This window comes from Salvelinus namaycush, chromosome 4 (genome assembly GCF_016432855.1).
Source record: "Salvelinus namaycush isolate Seneca chromosome 4, SaNama_1.0, whole genome shotgun sequence".
Taxonomy (NCBI): Eukaryota; Metazoa; Chordata; class Actinopteri; order Salmoniformes; family Salmonidae; genus Salvelinus; species Salvelinus namaycush.
Genome location: NC_052310.1, coordinates 46400536 through 46410463, shown reverse-complemented (window position 1 = coordinate 46410463; position 9928 = coordinate 46400536).

Sequence of the window (9928 nt, the reverse complement as noted above, 5' to 3'; positions counted from 1 at the left end):
TGTGATAAATAAACCTAAATGCAGAATTTGTTACTACACAAATGCAGGCCCTTCATGGCAAAGTCACTTCTCTGAACGCAATCACGTTCAATCATTTTGAGACGTAATCGATCCATCGATATGCTTGGTGACATACTGTTTTTTCATCTCAAACTCCTTATAAGTCCAAAGTCCAAAGCACTACCCCACACAATTTGCTTATAATGAAACAGACTGTAATGACGTTATGAAGTTATGTAGAAAAATCATATGTAAGTCATTAATATTTTGGAGTTATCCAAGAGCCTGTATTAGCCTTAGCATTGCCTTCTGTCCATGTGGGCAATATATGAACACTGATTCTACCACACTACCCCTAATGTCACCTGAATAAAAGAAGGAAGAAAGGAAGCCCCATTATCAACGTTTTAAAGAGAGTCTGTCAGTATTTCAGGTCCTCTCACTCACACAATATTAATTAACTTCTTATGGCTGCAGGGGCAGTATTGAGTAGCTTGGATGAAAGGTGCACAGAGGTGCCCAGAGTAAACGGCCTGCTCCTCAGTCATAGTTGCTAATATATGCATATTATTATTAGTATTGGATAGAAAACACTCTGAAGTTTCTAAAACTGTTTGAATTATGTCTGTGAGTATAACAGAACTCATATGGCAGGCAAAAACCTGAGAAGAAATCCAACTAGGAAGTGAGAAATCTGAGGTTGGTTGATTTTCAACTCATCGCCTATTGAAAACACAGTAGGATATGGATCTGTTTGCACTTCCTACGGCTTCCACTAGATGTCAACAGTCTGTAGAACCTTGTCTGATGCCTCTACTGTGATGTGGGGCTGAATAAGAGGGGAATAAGTCAGTGGTCTGGCAGAGAGCCAGGTCCTGGTCACGCACATTCCACATGATATCAACTTGCGTTCCATTACTTCTGTAATGAAACAGGCAGGGAGCAGGTCTCGAACCCTCGACCTTCTAGCCCGAGGTCTGGCGTGCTATCGACTGTGCCGCAAAAGCATGCTCGAGCGGCAGAGTCGATTTCCGCGCTTATAAACCCAGGGTCGTTACACTCCTCCCTACTTTCAAAGAGCGAGTCCTCGCGCTAGCTTGCGAATCTACGTCTTACAGGAACGCGCTCACCGGCCAAGCACACGCACTGTCGTGGATGCAAGGTCTGATCACTTCTGACACCAATGTAATGAAACAGGCAGGGAGCAGGTCTCGAACCCTCGACCTTCTAGCCCGAGGTCCGGCGCGCTATCGACTGTGCCGCAAAAGCATGCTTGAGCGGCAGAGTTGATTTCAGCGCTTATAAACCCAGGGTCGTTACACTTCTATAGACACAAAGGAATTCTCCGGTTGGAACGTTATTGAATATTTATGATAACAACATCCTAAAGATTGATTCTATACTTAGTTTGACAAGTTTCTTCGACCTGTAACATAACTTTTTGAAGTTTTCGTCCGACGTTCAGCTGGACCTGCACGAGCGTTTGGATTTGTGTACTAAACGCGCTAACAAAAGTAGCTACTTGGACATAAATGATGGACATTACGGAACAAAACAAACATTTCTTGTGGAAGTGGGAGTCCTGGGAGTGCATTCCGACGAAGATCAGCAAAGGTAAGTGAAGATTTAAGAGTTTTGTTGACTGCACAATTTGGCGGGTAACTGTATGGCTTCCTTTTGTGGCGGAACGCTGTTCTCAGGTTATTGAATATTGTGCTTTTGCCGTAAAGATTTTTGACATCTGACAGCGGTTGCATTAAGAACAAGTGTATCTTTAATTCTATGTAAAACATGTATCTTTCATCAAAGTTTATGATGAGTATTTATGTTATTTGACGTGGCTCTCTGCAATTTCTCCGGATATTTGAGGCATTTCTGAACATGGCGCCAATGTAAACTTGGTTTTTGGATATAAATATGAACTTAATCGAACAAAACATATATGTATTGTGTAACATGAAGTCCTATGAGTGTCATCTGATGAAGATCATCAAAGGTTAGTGATTAATTTAATCTCTATTTCTGCTTTTTGTGACTCCTGTCTTTGGTTGGAAAAATGGCTGTGTTTTTCTGTGATTTTGCGGTGACCTAACATAATCGTTTGTGGTGCTTTCGTTGTAAAGCCTATTTGAAATCGGACACTTTGGTGGGATTAACAACAAGATTACCTTTAAAATGGTATAAGATACATGTATGTTTGAGGAATTTTAATTGTGAGATTTCTGTGGTTTGAAGTTGTCATATCATCCCGTTAACGGGATTGCAGCCATAAGAAGTTTTAAGATAGCATTGGACAAGGGCTGATAAAAGGGCCAACTGAATGTGTTGGGAATCGTGCCAGGTGTTTCACCTTGTGGCCTAGACATTATGACCTTTTTTGTATCTCAGACTACAGATGAAAGGGAAGCCTTTTTAGATATATTCTTCTAGCCATCTCAAACCATTGAATTGTATCTAGATTCATACAAAGTCCTCTCAAGTTGTCCTTACTTTATATTCAGACACAAGCCAAAGCATGTAAAGAAGCTAAATGCTAATTCACACATAGAGAATAAATACTGTATATTTAAAAAAATCCTCATTCCCTCAAGGTTCTTGAGCAAACCTGGAGTGTCATATGATAATTTTAAAGACAACTGAGTATGTGTCACCGCCACAACTCCTCAGAATAACCAGTTACTTTTCCTCTTCCTACTCACTCCCTACTTCCCAGGGCTACCTATCGCTGCTAATGACCAGAGGTCCTTCCCTGGTTTGGCCCCAACCATACAGGAGATTATGAATAATGCATTGACTCTAAAATTGCAAAAGTAAATCTCCTAAATCTTAAATCTCCTTATGAACTCTGGCAGACCATGTGGTCTGTTACAATTGCCCTTCAGTTCTTCATACAAAAATGTTAGATAGAAAACTCCACATCAGATGCTATGATTGAGTGGTCATCGCCATAATTATCTAGTGTTTTCTGTCAGTTCTTTGGACATAGGACTGAGCTGGCTGGTTATATATATATATATATATATATATGAATGTATCACTATCCCTGCTAGCAAATCTATAACATTGCTGACTTACGATATTCAGCTCCAGCATGTGAACATGCTTCTAGAGAGGTTCTCTTGAGGTGTAGTGATTGACAAGCTCTCCTGATAAGGCGTGTTTGTAGGATTAAAATGCAGCCTATCCACTCTCATAAATTGTATAGCAATGGTATTACAGAGGCATTGATAGCAGCACTATCAATGGCATTGACCTTGACACAGCACACGTGATGCATATTATCAGTGAATGGAAACCCATATCTCACTTGCAGTTTGCTGTCTATCTGCTGCCAAGGCATGTTCTCACAGTGCATCAAATCATAACAATCCGTAATATTTATGTCGTGACACCATATACTAATTCCCCAACACAGTGGCGGTTGGTGCTGTTTAAGCATATTGGATGGCTGTCATTCATATTCCATTCACCCAGCTCAATGTAACATTGATAGGTTTAGGCTAGTACATTATACTCACAGTTTCCCTATACCCATCGTTGCTACAACCTAGCCCATGATTGAAAGTTTACAGCATAGGTGCACAGGTCGAGATGTTTTTTTTGTAGTCAAGGTGACAAACAGTGACACATTCAATACCGTCTTGCACACTCTTGCCTACATGTAGCTGATCTAGAGTGTAATCATTAGTACAACAGTTGCAAAGAAGAGTTTTTATTGGACAAATTCAGGTAAGTTTATCCCCGTTATATTACGCTTGCTTCCTTATAAGAAATGTTTTTCAATAGATTCGGCGGAATGAATACACACAAACACAGTTCACTTTCATAGTAGCCACATACAAACAGTATGATCCCTTTGCTCGTTGTATAATTCCTTCTTACATCTGTATGCTCTCCTCCTCTCACCTTTTCCCTTTGCTTGTGGTCTTCAGTGCACAACACATCAGTTGTCTGTGGCCAGGCGAAAAAACTTTTCCAAGCCAAACCTTCGTATCCTAACCATTAACCACTACACACAACCTACATCCTTGTGATAAAGCAGCTTTGCAGTTACACCGGTGGGCCCCGGTGGCAATAAATTAATTAAACCAAAAATGTACTTTGACTTGGAAGAGTGCCAGTGTTGGATAGCCATAGCCAGCTAGCTAACATAGCATCCCTCTCTGTTTGAGCCGGGTGTTTGAATACGCTAAACAAGTAAGTGAAAGTTAAAGTAAAAATATAGACTAATAGATAGCTCTCTCTTTATCACCCTCTCTCTCTCTCTCTCTCTCTCTCTCTCTCTCTCTCTCTCTCTCTCTCTCTCTCTCTCTCTCGCTTCTCTTTCATTTTTTAAGAAATCTATTGTTGTTCTCTCTCTTTGAGTCAACTACTCACCACATTTTATGCACTGCAGTGCTAGCTAGCTGTAGCTTATGCTTCCAGTCCTATATTCATCCTCTGATACTTTGATTAGGCGGACAACATGTCAGTTCATGCAGCAAGAGCTCTGATAAGTTGGAGGACATCCTCCAGAAGTTGTCATAATTAGTGTGTAAGTATATGGAAGGGGGTGAGCCTGAGCCTCCTAGGTTTTTGTATTGAAATCAATGTACCCACAGGAGGACGGAAGCTAGCTGTCCTACGGCTACACCATGGTGCTACCCTACAGAGTGTTGTTGAGGCTACTGTAGACCTTCATTGAAAAACAGTGTGTTTAAAATCAATGTTTTGGTAACGTGAATATATTTAGTACAGTTGTACCTCAAAAAGACAACTTTTCTAATGTTTCGCTATTTTTACTTTTATGAAATTCACTGAGGAGGATGGTCCTCCCCTTCCTGCTCTGAGGAGCCTCCACTGCCACACATGTACCCTTAAAGGAACCAAACAGTACCATGTGAGATCATTATGTGTACCTCTGAAGGTACATTATGTGTATTTCGATCTTTTTGTACCCCAGGGAACAATACTGTACTCTAACCATACCCTTTTTACTGAGTGTGTACGGCACAGTCAGAGCACTGCTCACAGCACCATGAAAGTGTTAACTTCACAACAAAGTTCATTTATATAACATACAGTACTTCACAACTCTATTTGTGGATTAAAGATCATGAGCATTATCTACTGAAGAACCTAATCGCAGAATATGATATGGCATAGGTAACTAAATGGTAAAAGGAAAAGCTACTTGTAAACCTAGGGTGTTTCTCAATATTATCAAAAAAATATAACTTTTTTAATGTTTCACTATTTATTTATTTGATTCACTGAGGAGGATGGTCCTCCCCTTGCTCCTCTGAGGAGCCTCGACTGCCCCAATGCAGGATGGTCCTCCCCTTGCTCCTCTGAGGAGCCTCGACTGCCCCAATGCACAAATTCCCCCATGACACCATCTTGGAAAAACCCATTATACAGAGAGAGATAATTAAGAAAAAAAAGGCCTGAGATGGTGTGGTATAAGGCCAATATACCACAGCTAAGGGCTGTTCTTACGCATGACGCATCGCAGAGTGCCTGGATATAGCACTTAGTTGAGGTATATTGGCCATATACCACAAACCTCCGAGGTGCCTTATTTCTATTATAAACTGGTTACCAATGTAATTAGAGCAGTAAAAATAAATGTTTGGTATACGGTCTGATATACAGTACCACGGCTTTCAGCCAATCAGCATTCAGGGCTCGAACCACCCAGTTTATAATTGGGAATATCTGAGGACACACGCCAGATGTGTGTGTTGCATAGCATATTGGCACCCTTTTTTAAGCCCATCTAGGATGCCAAAAGAGGAGGGGCCATAACTCTTTGTTGGGTACTTTGTATCTACTGTTTGATCATGCAGGTTTACCTAATCAGAAGCACTTCGCCATCCATTGCACAATATGTGATTTGAGAATAATGTGAGTGATGTGGGGACATCTGTAAGAATTGGTATCTTTTTGGTAATTCTTATCATTATCATTGGTAATTCTTATCATTATCATACTGGCCTTCCCCACATGAAAAAATACTACAGTTTACTATAGAATATTATAGTACTTACTATAGAATTCTGTAACAAATTGTAGAATACTATACTCCACACTGCAGTATTCCTCGATCATGTTTAGTACTTACTATATTATTTTTTTGTATACTGTAGAATACTATACTACACACTGTGGTATATGTGTGGTACTTACCATATATTTTTTGACACTCCCACCAAGTTATAGGCTAGGTATCCCCCAGTAATGCACATCCTCATATCTCGGTTCTGTCTGTCTGGTGAATTCTTAGTAACTTGCTGGGCTGCAGGATACACCTGAGACAGTGTGCTTTATGGCATTGGCTTAAAATATTCATCACTGCACAGCACTTTATTTTACAGAGGAGTAGGGGAGCTTTTAAAAAGGTCTCAATTTGCTCATCTGCTCACTGAAAGCCAGTGCTATGAAATGGATCTTCCGAAGAGTAAGTTTAGCATCGCCATGACAAGGAGAAGTGCATTACACCTGACACATTGACATGGTTACAAGGGAGAGAGAGCTGTGAGGAACTGAGGGGTGTTTCCCGGAAGCAGGGGAGAGTGAGATGGCAAATTGGTTAATGTTCCCATGCCTTACAGTAGCTGTTCCTTGCCCAATTGTACCATATTTACAGGTTACTGTGAGCCACCCTTTGTACTCACTCACTGACGAGGGTATAGCTACTGATGTTTCAAAGAAAGAGTAAGATCATTTGAATTGCTCCAACAACAGAAAAGGATGAAGGAACTAAGTGGTTGGTTCCTCAAAAACAGAGCCGAGGGAGAATACAATATTTTATTAGACTGAGAGAGACAGAGATGGGGGCCTAGGATAGAAGATGGTTTGGGCACACCATAAGCTGGTTTCTAAGATAGAGGTTTCTGTAGAGACAGAGATGGGTTTGAAATGAGGCAGGGGGAGAACAAACCCTCTGAACTGGTTTCAGAAGCCCCGTTTGCACCTTGCGCTAATGTGGATTTCGTGATCTGATCTATATGATCCAATCAGTGTCACATCAACACATGGTATTAAAATGTGTCTCTTATCCATCCACTATGTCTGCATTGTGACCAGATTTCCTGTTGCCTCCTTGTAATTATTTTGAAAAAATATGAATTATTGACAATTATTGATGCAATACATCAGTGGTGCTACCTGTCAATTATTTTAGAGGCTTGCATAATGATTTAAATGGCTTGACCATCCAGCTTTGTTTACACTTGATCGATATCCAGATACATTGGATCCCTGAATACCTCCGGAGCTGGTCAGGAAGATCAGATCACAATGCGTCTTTTAATAATCTACACCTGCCCAAAAATTTGGGCACAATCAGAATATGGACAAGATCAGGACAGAGGATGCATGTTAGCACCAGGTATAAACGGGGCTATAGAGAGAGAAGGGTGGGATGACTATGAAACAGTATTTAATAGACAGAGAGAGGAGAGAGAAAATCTGATCTGCCCTCTATGTGATGCAGTGCTCTGCCGGGAGTGTCAAGATCACACGTCATTACTCATGATAAGTTGCGAGTCCCAGGTGGGATGCTCATCTCCTCCTCACATGAAGCCTTGAGGAACACATCCATCGCTCATGATACTCGCTGTACTTTCAGCAGCACTACTGTAGCTATGGTATGTGTTCAACACTGAACACCAACTACATCTCACTGTCACAAGCACTTAAGCACTATTATTGATATCCCTAAAAATTATACAATGCCAATGATCACATGTGTTAGCCCATTGAAAAGAGCAATAATGGTCAACCCTTAAGAACAATTGATCAATGCTACAAGACTAAATCAATATGTAAAATCTAACTGAATATTCATCTGAACATTTCCTTGTTCAGTAATCTGTTCATTACACTTTCTAAACAGGAAATCAGATAGTATCAGCCAAAAGTGAAACAGATAACATAAAGACAACATCATTCCTTTCTCCAGATAAATCGTGAGCCTTTTACTGCTTGGCTAGAATGCCCCCATTGAATCCTCCACATATCAGCGTCTAGACAATAAAGCAACCAAACATACACCACTACAGTATATCAGATCAAATACAGATCAAAGACATTCAAACCACTCAGGCACCTGCTGTATCTTGACAAATCAAAGCTGATAAACTGACACTAAGTGCAGGTTCTCCTATCTTTCTACATTAACTTCCTATCGTTATTACTATACAGACTTAAGTGTTAAACACTTACCTTGAGAAACAAATCAGTGGAGCAAAGGATGAGAAAGCAGAGATCTCCCACTGAGCTGGTGCATATCCATTCATGTAGTGGCATAGAGAGCTCCGTCCAGAGAGAGGATAGGGTACCAAAGAGACAGCCACTGCAGTGACGGCTGGATAGTTGTGGCACATCGGCAAAGGTTCAGGATAGAAAAAAAACTGCCTCCAACCCCATAAGGTCCACAATGAAGTCCTCCCTACTTCTCTCTCTCTCTGTCTGACTCTCTCTCTCTTTCACCTCATTCAAGCATCACTGACACTCGTCCGCTGGTGCTCCTGCTCTCACCGGCAATAGGCACTCGTACAGTACACGCAACGGAGATCTCCATCTCACGCTGCTGCTGCAATCCCTGTGCATTTGGGAGTGTGCGTGTTTGTGAGTGAGAGAGAGAAAGAGAGAGAGAGAGAGAGAGAGAGAGAGCAAGAGAGAGGGGAAGAGGGAGGATGAGAGCCAGGGAGGGTGAGAGAGGGGGAAAGCGCAAGCTGCTGGGGAAAGTCCATAGTTGCCACAGCTGGTGAGCTCATGCATTAACAGTAAAAACCTCCTTATCATGTCTTCTGAGCTGGCGTAGTGGCATAGGGGCTGGTGAGCTGTTATATCATCTGAACGGCTTCCCAGATTGCCTGTGGGGAAGGCTCTGAAATAATAATGCATTGTGTTTTTAATTGGATGTCTCCTTCCCTCGTTACTTTTAGATATCTGACACCCTGTTTGTAAAAGGAGAAGAGAAGAGACAGAGGGGGAAGGAAGAAAAAGAGGGAGAGGAAACGTTGGGGGAGAGAGAGGAGTTGAGAGAGTATTAGTATGTAGTCTGGAAGGAGAGAACAAGAGAGGAAGAGATGTGGACACAAAAGGAGAATTAATAAATTGTATCCAACTCTGCATGTCTACCGCTGATCGCTGACCTCACAAAGAGAACTTGACTTGCAGCCGTGTTACCATGTTACTGGGATTTGCATATACTAGCAAGAAAAACAACGCCTACAGTATATCAAAGCCCATCTCCCTTTGAGTTCTTGATTGGTGTAAAGTGTTCTATTATTTTTCTCTGCATTCAAGGTAAGTGCACAGGCAATACTTCCATTCTGTCTGTGGGTTGTGAAATACTTAACTCAGTTGGCTGTGATACACGCTAGATATTGTGCAGTGAAATGTGGTGTGCATATCATGAGGGTGATATGTGATATATCAAGATGGTGATATGCGATTGGAAAGGATCTTCAAAACAATAAAATCCTCCACCATTGTATGTTTTGTTTTCCTCTGCTGGGTAAGCTACTGCATAACAATGTTGAAATACAGCAGAAATGAGAAACTAAGGCACCACAAGTGACTGCTGTGAGAGCTCTCAGACAGTGTGACTAAAAGTTTGCCTGTGCTTTGCTTGAGTAAGCAACCTGCAGAAAAGCTTTCCAAATAACGTTTGTCTTGCAAAGAGCTGAGGGGGAGGCGGAATGGTAATCTGCTGACTGCTGTCTTATTGATTTAAAGGGAGTGTAGCACCTATTTCTCAATGCCAGAAATGCATATAATAGTAACTTAGAGCACCCAAAGAAAACATTCACAAATGACAAACTCTTAAATCAATTGTTATAATATTGTAATGTTGTTCTAAAAGTTGGGTTTGAGGTTTTCTCCAAATCAGCACTAACTTCGGGAAACAATCCCACAATGCCCCGTGGTGAACGTC